Source organism: Lissotriton helveticus, chromosome 8, assembly GCF_964261635.1.
Source record: "Lissotriton helveticus chromosome 8, aLisHel1.1, whole genome shotgun sequence".
In the NCBI taxonomy this organism is placed as follows: Eukaryota; Metazoa; Chordata; class Amphibia; order Caudata; family Salamandridae; genus Lissotriton; species Lissotriton helveticus.
The window spans coordinates 1,423,222,528-1,423,232,719 of NC_136069.1; positions in this window are offsets into that span (position 1 = coordinate 1,423,222,528).

Below are 10,192 nucleotides of genomic sequence, written 5' to 3' on the forward strand. Positions count from 1 at the left end.
CACAAGATCCACCAAGGCGGAGATGTCAGTGGGACGATTGGGAACTTGTGCTAAGGCGTCTTTAAGTTCGTCTTTTAACCCCCGATAAAATACTGCTGCTTGTTTGTTCTCTGGCCATTCAGTTTCTAACACCAGTTTGTTGAATTGAGCCAAATATGCTACTAATTCTCTATTTCCTTGTCGAATCTCTAAAAGCTCATTGTCAGTAGCTTGAGACACTTTTCGTCGATCAAATATCCGCATAAATTATTTCTTGAAGTCTTCTAAATTGAATAACACAGGATCGCTTCTGGTGACCAAGGGCATTGACCAGGCTGCGGCATCTCCACTTAAATAGGATAATATGAATGCTACTCGAGACTGCGCATCAGGAAACAGTGCAGGTCTACACATAAAGTGCAGAGAGCATTGAGTTAAAAAGACTTGTGCCTTTTGAGGGTCTCCACTAAAACGTTCAGGGGGGGCCAGAGGAATCACAGGGGACAAGGAATGTATTACTTGTGTGTTTACCTTTGACTGAGATGGCGTTGACTCCTCAAATGCACCCAACACTGGGGAAGATATTTTGAACCCTTCTCCTGAAACTAAATTCCCTATTCTATGTGCCAACTCTGTGGTGTCTTTCTTTAGTTCCCTATTCTCCGCTCTAACCGCTATTAGTTCGTTTTGTATTTCATCTAAAATATTTCCTAACTTCTTCAAATCCAAACCTTCCGCCATTCTGCTCAGGTGCCTCTATATCGTGGGCACTTCACTCTGTCAGAACCAGTCTTTCTCTGTGCTGGTCAGTGACACAGGAGCAGAACGACGCAAGCTCCCAATTCCACCTCAGAACTCCCCAGCCACGCACAATTTTGAATGCGTAGCCAGAAGAGCCCCAACGGGGAAAGGGGAATTGGACAGAGAAGAGAATGCACACAATTGTAGTCTTCTTTCTTCTTTTCGTCTTTTTCTTATGACTACTTAAGTTCTGCTCTGTTGACTTGACGATGCTGTAAAATAAAATCACATATAACTCTCCCTGCGCCTTCTTAACTTACACTATTGATTCTCTAGTCAACTATTAACCTACCCAAAGAGCTGTGTGCCTGTTCCTCTCTTCTATTCTGTTGTTCTTCTGTTCTGAGTTGTAATCACTGTAATGAAATGTACTGTGTTTTATTATGTCTCTATCTTTTTAACTTCTTTATCTCTCTTTTATTCCTAGGGGCTCACCTACAGGACAGCGAACAACTGATTGGTAAGTAATCTTCTTGCTTCACCTTAAAAGTATGTATTATTCTCTGTAGTTGCTTCACTACTCGAAATTTCTCATATACACTTGCTCGTTGCGCTTATATTCTATTCAGTCTTTATCTCGTACCTCACTCTTGTCTTTTTAAACTACAGTTGTTGGTTCTAGTTGCCTCTTAGATGTACTTCTATGAATACCAGGAAATTACACCACTACTTACTAAATTCACTGCGCTCAAGGTATTTCTCTCATGCCTCAAAATATACTATTCACATGAAAAAGAAGGATAGCGTCTTTTTGCTTAGCTGACTTGAGTCATGTAATTATTATTCTATAATCTGGACCCGTCTTACTTGAAAATAGTTGATACGCAAATCTTCTGTCACTCTGAAAAAACTCGCGACGCGTAATTATTCCCTGACTAAACGCGACGCGCAGATACATCTCCTACTCCTCTCGATGATCAGGTGAAGTGCGCAGTTCTCCGCGCGCCTCACCGATATCATTCGAATCCTTCTGGCAGACTAGAGCGCTAACCTGTTCTCCTTTTCGGGGCAGCTTCCTGCCATATTGCTGTCTGCCCTGCGCCCAATGCTGCTTCCACAACTTAGATAAAACAGCTATTACCATTCCTTTAGAGTTATTCAGAACTGGCTTCTTTTTATTGGACCTGTAGGCTGGGGACCTGACACTGGTACTATAGATATATGTGCAATTTCTGACATGCAAGTTTTAGGAAACCTTGTCTGTAGAGTGATCTGTGCACCTTTGATATTGTCACTGTTAAGAGCTGTTTGTACATTGAGTTTATGTAGGTGTCTTACACCTATTTCAACTGCCTTTTCAGCATCAACCGAGGCAAGCAGAGGAGACTGTGCCGACAATGTTGGGGATGCACCTGACCACATTTCCCCAATCGGGGTACTGACACAGATGGAGGCAGTGGCCGAGAGGGTGGGGGGGTTCCATGGAGGCACCTGATTCAACATCATCAGATACTTGAGTCGACCTCCAGTGGCAAATTCCTGGTGGTGGCAGATCCCACAGGACCCGTGTCCACAACATCCTTGTCCGCCACCCCCATTCCATCTCCACCCTCCCTGCTGCTCCCCACCAAGTTGTCCGACTCTGCTCCTGGAAACAGTGCAGTGTCTCCTTTTCTCCGAGTACCTCACTCCCTGCCCCTCTCCCCGCAGCTGCACTTAGATTTCTGTTAGGCAGACTTCACTGCTGAATTCCATCCAGGGGTAGTACAGCCAGATGACATAGAATGGACTATCTGGAAGGCATTCACAGTAGTATGTCTGGCCTACCGAGTGTGGTGCAGGCTCTGACCTATTCACTGACGGCAGCCTTTCACCCATCAGGACTTTCCACTCCACCTCCTGACTCTTCCCCATACCTATTTCCTTTACCCAGGCTCGTTCACAGCAAGCACAGATGAAAGCATGCAGCAGCAACAACACCTACATGCAGAACACACACACCAAAACACAGCAACAAGTCTAGGCATGCAACCACGCAACACACATGCACCACCCTCACCAGCCCCACCACAAACATAGCCACAGACCCTGCACCAAGACAGCCCAGACACACAACATACACAGCATATATGCAGCAAACACCCAAAAAAACATGCAAACAAAAAGATCTTGCCCAATCCAAAGACATCTACAACACAGACACAACATACATCAGATCCACGCACACCAGCACCCACAACACCCCCCAAAACACTCACTGACATTCCTTTTACCTCCAAAAGCCCAACCATTGTCATCCAACCTCCCGAGGCTCCCAAGAAAAGCTTATGTTTGAGAATGCCCTTTCGTCTGCCACAGTCACTACCCCCTTCCAAAGTCAAGCCAACCCCTCCCAATACTGATCCCAGTCCTCCCAAATAACATCATTGACATGCCTGAACTGCCACTAGATACACCTTCCTGGGGAGATTTCCCTGGCAGTGTCAGTACGGGCAAGTGTTTTGGCACAACCTTGGGCAGTAACACATTGACAATTAATGGACTGGCCATTGGCCTTTTTTGGGGGAGGGGGTTTGTTCAAATCCATTCATTAAACAACAGAGGGTTAAACTTGCCGAGCGAGGATGAGATCCTTTAGTTTTATCTTAAAGGTCATGAAGAAGGGGTTGGTTCTGAGATCTGCTGGTAGGGAGCTCCGGATTTTGGGGGCATTGCCTGAGAACGAGCGAGTCAAGGATTTTTGTTTAAGTTTCTTTGGGGGTATAAGAAGTAGGTTGTTGGTTCTTCAGATGTTTCTTGCCTGGCTTGCCTTAATGAGTTTGGCTGCCAGGTAGGATGGTTTAACAGTGTGAAGAGCTTTGTGGGTGAGACAGGCAGTTTTGAAGTGGCAAAGAACTTCAATTGGGAGCCACTTGACATCTTTCAGAGAGGGGGAGATGTGATTGTGCCTTTTGGCTCTGGTGACCATCCTTGCTGCTGCTTTTAGTGTTGTTCTCAGGGGGGCTAGGTGGGTTTTCGTTGTGCCTGTGAGGGTAGGATTCCAGTAGTCTACTTTGAAGTAAGCCAACACTTGGTTTGCTGTCTTGAGATCATTAGGAGGGAGGAAGGGCTTGATTTTGTTAAGCAGTTTTAATTTATAGAGGGCAAACCTTGCAGAAGTCTTAATGCGTGAGCTCATGTTCGGGTTAGGGTCCAGTATGACTCCTAGTGATTTTGCAAAGCAAGCCAGTTATAGGTTGCAGTTTAGAGAGTTGACAAGCTTTATCTATTCTTGGACCTGGGGGGGTTTGTCCGTCATTTGAGAGCAGAAGAATTTCCGTCTTTTCTTTATTGAGTTTTAAGTGACTGTGTGATAGCCAGTTTGGGATTTTTGTTAGAGTATCATTTACACGGTGTATGTCTTCTGGGGAGAAGATTTCCAGGTAGAGCTGGATGTTGTCTGCATAGAGATGGAAGGGGATGTTTGCTTGGTTGATTATGGGAGTGTGGGGCTCCATGTAGATATTGAAGAGAGTAGGTGAAAGGACTGAGCCCTGGGGAGCACCACTGGTTATAGTAGAGGTATCTGAAGTTATGTTGTTTATTTTTATTTGTAGATAGCATTGTGTAAAAATGATGTGAAGCATTTCAGCACCAGGCTATCCACTCCCATCCGTTGTTTGAGGGTGTTAGGAAGAAGCAAAGAACAGGAACTCCTTGCCTCTGTACCTCAGGCATTCACAATTGCTGCTGCAATTCAGGAAGGACCCCAAGACTTGAATCTTCGACTGAACCACAGTCTCACCACAACCCCCCACTTAGCGCCTTGAGACACTCATGGGTATGTATTTGTGCAATATAAGATTACTAATTTATTTGTGGGTTGACATTATCACTGTTTAGATAAAGTTGTGTGGAATGTCTTTATTGCGTCATAGCTTTTCACATGCGCTGCATGCAAGCTAGCAAGTGTAAGCAATGTATTGCTCACACAAAACGTTTCAAGAGTGATATTTAGGCTTTCTGGACACTGGGCCCCTTCATCTAACTTAGATTAGCATTCACTTTTGATACAGACAGTATTTGTGACTTATGGTAGCTTTCCATTATCAATGGTGATATGTCTATCAGTAATGCTGAAAAATGACTGGACACATGTAATTTCTTGCACACATGCATTCAAGCACAACTTTGTTTTGAAAGGCATTCCTCTCTTCCTAATTTCTGTGGTGCATTATGTGTAGGGCTGGGCGTAGTGCCACTACGCACACTACGCGTAGTGAAAAAAAAAAAATATGTGGAAAACGGGGGCGTGTCCTGGGGGTCCGTGTGCCCTGGACAGGGGTCCCTCGTGCCTGCGCAGACTCCCTGATCTCCCCGGCCTGGTTGGAGCCCGGGAGCCCTGCAGCCACGGAGCCCCGGAGCCCTGCAGCCCGAGCCCTGCAGTCCCCGAGCCCTGGAGCCCCGGAGCCCCAGAGCCCTGCAGCCCCGGAGCCCTGCAGTCCCGGAGCCCCCGAGCCCTGCATGCCCGGAGCCCTGCTAGGGCAGGCTGGAGCCCCCACGCAGAGGCTCAGAGCCGGCAGATTGGCGTCATTTCGGTCCTGGCCATCTGGTCGCCCCTCTCGCCTCGGCCATCTGGTCGCGACCAATGCTTTCCTATAGGGCGACCAGATGGCCGGGCTTCCCTGGAAGTCCCGATGAGGTGCCATTTGCCTCCCGGATCCCAGGCAGGGCTCCAGGAGGTAGGGCACGTTTGCACCCTGGGTCCCCTCTGTCACCTTTAGTGCACAGATTACAAGAAAGGGGGGTAATTTTCCTCTGGATTACTAGGGACAATGGTATGCCCGTACACCCTCCCAGGATAGCGGTGCCCTGCCAGGGACCAGATGGGCTGTGTTCCCGGGCAACACCTCCCAGGCGTCCGGGGCTCCCTCCTCCGGCCCGCGGCGTGGGAAAGTACCCCGGAAGGGCTCCATGGGTCCTGGGCCCTGCAACCCCGGAGCCCTGCAGCCCCCGAGCCCTGGAGTCCTGGAGTCCTGCAGCCCCCGAGCCCTGGTTCCCTGGAGCCCTGGAGCCCTGGAGCCCTGGAGCCCTGGAGCCCTGGAGCCCTGGAGGCCTGGAGCCCTGGAGCCCAGGAGCCCTGGAGCCCTGCAGCCCCCGGAGCCCTCCCGCGGAGGCTCGGGGCAGGCAGATTGGCATCATTTTGGTCCCGGCCATCTGGTCGCCCCTCTCCCCTCGGCCATCTGGTCGTCCGCCATGCTTTCCTACGGGGCAACCAGATGGCCGGGCTTCCCTGGAAGTCCCGATGAGGTGCCATTCGCCTCCCAGATCCCAGCCAGGGCTCCAGGAGGTCGGGCACGTTCGCGCCTAGGGTCCCCCGAGCCTTGCGGTGCGCACTTGTTCCCAGAAAGAGGGGTAGCCTTCCTCCGGATTACTAGGGACAAGGTACTCTGTGACCCATCTTGGGCTGGCGGATCCCTTCCCGGGGACCAGATGGGCTGTGTTCCTGGGCAACACCTCCCAGGCGTCCAGGGCTCCCTCCTCCGGCCAGCGGCGTGGGAAAGTACCCGGGAAGGGCTTCATGGGTACTGGGCCCAGCAACCCTGCAACCCCGGAGCCCCGCAGCTCCCGAGCCCTGAAGTCCTGGTGCTCTGCAGCCCTGGAGCCCTGGAGCCCTGGAGCCCTGGAGCCCTGCAGCCCTGCAGCCCTGGAAGGGCCGACGGGAACCCTCCCGCGGAGGCTCGGGGCAGGCAGGCAGACTGGTGTCATTTCGGTCCCGGTCATCTGGTTGCCCCTCTCGCCTCGGCCATCTGGTCTCGCCCAATGCTTTCCTATGGGGCGACCAGATGGACGGGTTCCCCTGGAAGTCCCGATGAGGTGCCATTCGCCTCCCAGATCCCAGCCAGGGCTCCAGGAGGTCAGGCACGTTCGCGCCTAGGGTCCCCCGAGCCTTGCGGTGCGCACTTGTTCCCAGAAATAGGGGTAGCCTTCCTCCAGATTACTAGGGACAAGGTCCTCTGGGACCCTTGTCGGCCTAGCGGTCATCAGCCGGCAGCTAGGCGGGCCAGGATGCCGCCCCAGACCTGGGTCCGTCCCTGGGACTGCAGCGTGGCCGGGTGCCTGGGACGGGGTGCAGAGGGCCCGGGGAAGGCTTCCCCTGCGCCCCCGGGACCTGGGAGCCACGGCTGGGTCCAGTGGCCGCGCCGGGCCCCGGGTCGGGTGCTAGGGCCCTTGGCCCTGTCCCCCGGCCTGCCGCACTGCCAAAAGCCCGGGACGGGGTTCCGTGGTGCCCGGGGAGCCTCCCCGTGCTTGACCGGGTTCAGGAGCTCAGTCCGGGGCCCCTGAGGGCCCCGGGGACTGTGGCCTCCCCACCCGGGGCTCTGTCCTGGGTCCTGCCGCGCGGCAGGGTGCCCGGGACGGTGTCCGGCAGGCCCGGGAAGGCTTCCCCTGCGCCTCCAGGCCTGGGAGCCCCGGCTGGATCCAAGGGCCACGGCGGGCCCCGAGTCGGGTGCTCGGGCCCTGGGCCCTGTCCCCCGGCCTGCTGCACTGCCAAGGGCCTGGGTCGGGGTTCCGTTGTGCCCGGGCAGGCCTCCCCTGCTTGTCAAAGTGCCTGGGGGCCCCGGGTCGGAGGGCCTGTCGGGGCCCCTGGGAGCCTCCATGGCTGGGGCCCAGCTGGGGCCCTGGGCCTCCGGTCGGCCATGCCGCGGAGCCCGCTGACTCCTTCGTTGGGGCACAGGGTGTCCTCTTTCGTGCCTGGCCATCGGATCCCCTCGGCCATCTGGTCGCCTGCCATGCTTTCCTATAGGGCGACCAGATGACCGAACTTCCCTGGAAGTCCCGATGAGGTGCCATTAGCCTCCCGGATCCCAGCCAGGGCTCCAGGAGGTCGGGCTCGTTCGTGCCTTGGGTCCCCTATGTCCCCTCGGGTGCACGGATTAAAAGAAAGGGGGGTAATGTTCCTCCGGATTACTAGGGAGAGGGTCAGTCAGACCTCCAGAGATTCTGAATCAGGGGAAGGCAGCCCTGGGGCCTGCCCGCCGGGGCCCCCAGGGTCCTGGGGACACTCCTGCCTTTCAGCCCCTTGCCGATGGTCCTTTTCCTCCGAGTTTGAGGGGGATGGTGTCCCGGGGCCCGCCTGCCAGTGGCCCCCTGGGGCCCGGGGACGCTCCTGCCTCTCAGCCCCTTGCTGATGGTCCTTTTTCTCCGAGTTTGATCAGGCACAGACCTCCGATTTTGATCAGGCACAGACCTCCGTGAGGTCCGGCCATGCTGAAAGGGGGAAGGCGTTCGGTGCCCGCCCGCCAGGGCCCCCCAGGGGCCCAGGGACGCTTCTGCCTCTCGGCCCCTTGCCGATGGTTGTTTTTCTCCGAGTTCGATGGTTGATTTTCTCCGAGTTTGATCAGGCAGACTTCCATAAGGTCTGGCCATGCTGAGAGGGGGAAGGCATCCCGGGGCCCGACCGCCAGGGGCCCCAGGGGCCCGGGGATGCTCCTGCCTCTCAGCCCCTTGCTGATGGTCCTTTTTCTCCGAGTTTGATCAGGCACAGACCTCCATGCTGAGAGGGGGAAGGTGTCCCGGGGCCCGCCTGCCAGGGGCCCCCCAGGGGCCCGGGGACGCTTCTGCCTCTCGGCCCCTTGCCGATGGTTGTTTTCCTCCGAGTTCGATGGTCGTTTTCCTCCGAGTTTGATCAGGCAGACTTCCATAAGGTCTGGCCATGCTGAGAGGGGGGAAGGCATCCCGGGGCCCGACCGCCAGGGGCCCCCAGGGGCCCGGGGATGCTCCTGCCTCTCAGCCCCTTGCTGATGGTCCTTTTTCTCCGAGTTTGATCAGGCACAGACCTCCGTGAGGTCCGTCCATGCTGAGAGGGGGAAGGCGTCCCGGGGCCTGCCCGCCAGGGGCCCCGAGGGGCCCGGGGACGCTTCTGCCTCTCGGCCCCTTGCCGATGGTTGTTTTTCTCCGAGTTCGATGGTCATTTTTCTCCGAGTTTGATCAGGCAGACTTCCATAAGGTCTGGCCATGCTGAGAGGGGGAAGGCATCCCGGGGCCCGACCGCCAGGGGCCCCCAGGGGCCCGGGGATGCTCCTGCCTCTCAGCCCCTTGCTGATGGTCCTTTTTCTCCGAGTTTGATCAGGCACAGACCTCCGAGTTTGATCAGGCACAGACCTCCGTGAGGTCCGGCCATGCTGAGAGGGGAAGGCGTCCCGGGGCCCGACCGCCAGGGGCCCCCAGGGGCCCGGGGACACTTCTGCCTCTCGGCCCCTTGCCGATGGTTGTTTTTCTCCGAGTTCGATGGTCGTTTTTCTCAGAGTTTGATCAGGCAGACTTCCATAAGGTCTGGCCATGCTGAGAGGGGGAAGGCATCCCGGGGCCCGACCGCCAGGGGCCCCCAGGGGCCCGGGGACGCTCCTGCCTCTCAGCCCCTTTGCTGATGGTCCTTTTTCTCCGAGTTTGATCAGGCACAGACCTCCGTGAGGTCCGGCCATGCTGAGAGGGGGAAGGCGTCCCGGGGCCCGCCCGCCAGGGACCCCCAGGGGCCCGGGGACGCTTCTGCCTCTCGGCCCCTTGCCGATGGTTGTTTTTCTCCGAGTTCGATGGTCGTTTTTCTCCGAGTTTGATCAGGCAGACTTCCATAAGGTCTGGCCATGCTGAGAGGGGGAAGGCATCCCGGGGCCCGACCGCCAGGGGCACCCAGGGGCCCGGGGACGCTCCTGCCTCTCAGCCCCTTTGCTGATGGTCCTTTTTCTCCGAGTTTGATCAGGCACAGACCTCCGTAAGGTCCGGCCATGCTGAGAGGGGGAAGGCATCCCGGGGCCCACCCGCCAGGGGCCCCCAGGGGCCCGGGGACGCTTCTGCCTCTCAGCCCCTTGCCGATGGTTGTTTTTCTCCGAGTTCGATGGTCGTTTTTCTCAGAGTTTGATCAGGCAGACTTCCATAAGGTCTGGCCATGCTGAGAGGGGGAAGGCATCCCGGGGCCCGACCGCCAGGGGCCCCCAGGTGCCCGGGGATGCTCCTGCCTCTCAGCCCCTTTTCTGATGGTCCTTTTTCTCCGAGTTTGATCAGGCACAGACCTCCGTGAGGTCCGGCCATGCTGAGAGGGGGAAGGCGTCCCGGGGCCCCGCCCGCCAGGGGCCCCCAGGGGGCCGGGGACGCTTCTGCCTCTCGGGCCCTTGCTGATGGTTGTTTTTCTCCAGATTACTAGGGGCAAGGGTATGCCCGGATACCCTCCCAGGGCTGCGGTCCCCTGCCGGGGACCAGATGGGCTGTGGCCTGGAGCCCTGCGTGGGCAGGCAGGAGCCCGACCGCAAGGGAAGGCCTCGGGACGGGCAGATGGGGAGTCCTTTCAGTCCCGGGCATCTGGTCGACCCTCTCCCCTCGGCCATCTGGTCGCCCGCAATGCTTTCCTATGGGGCGACCAGACGGCCGGACTTCCCTGGAAGTCCCGATGAGGTGCCATTCGCGCCCCCGGATCCCAGCCAGGGCTCCAGGAAGTCGG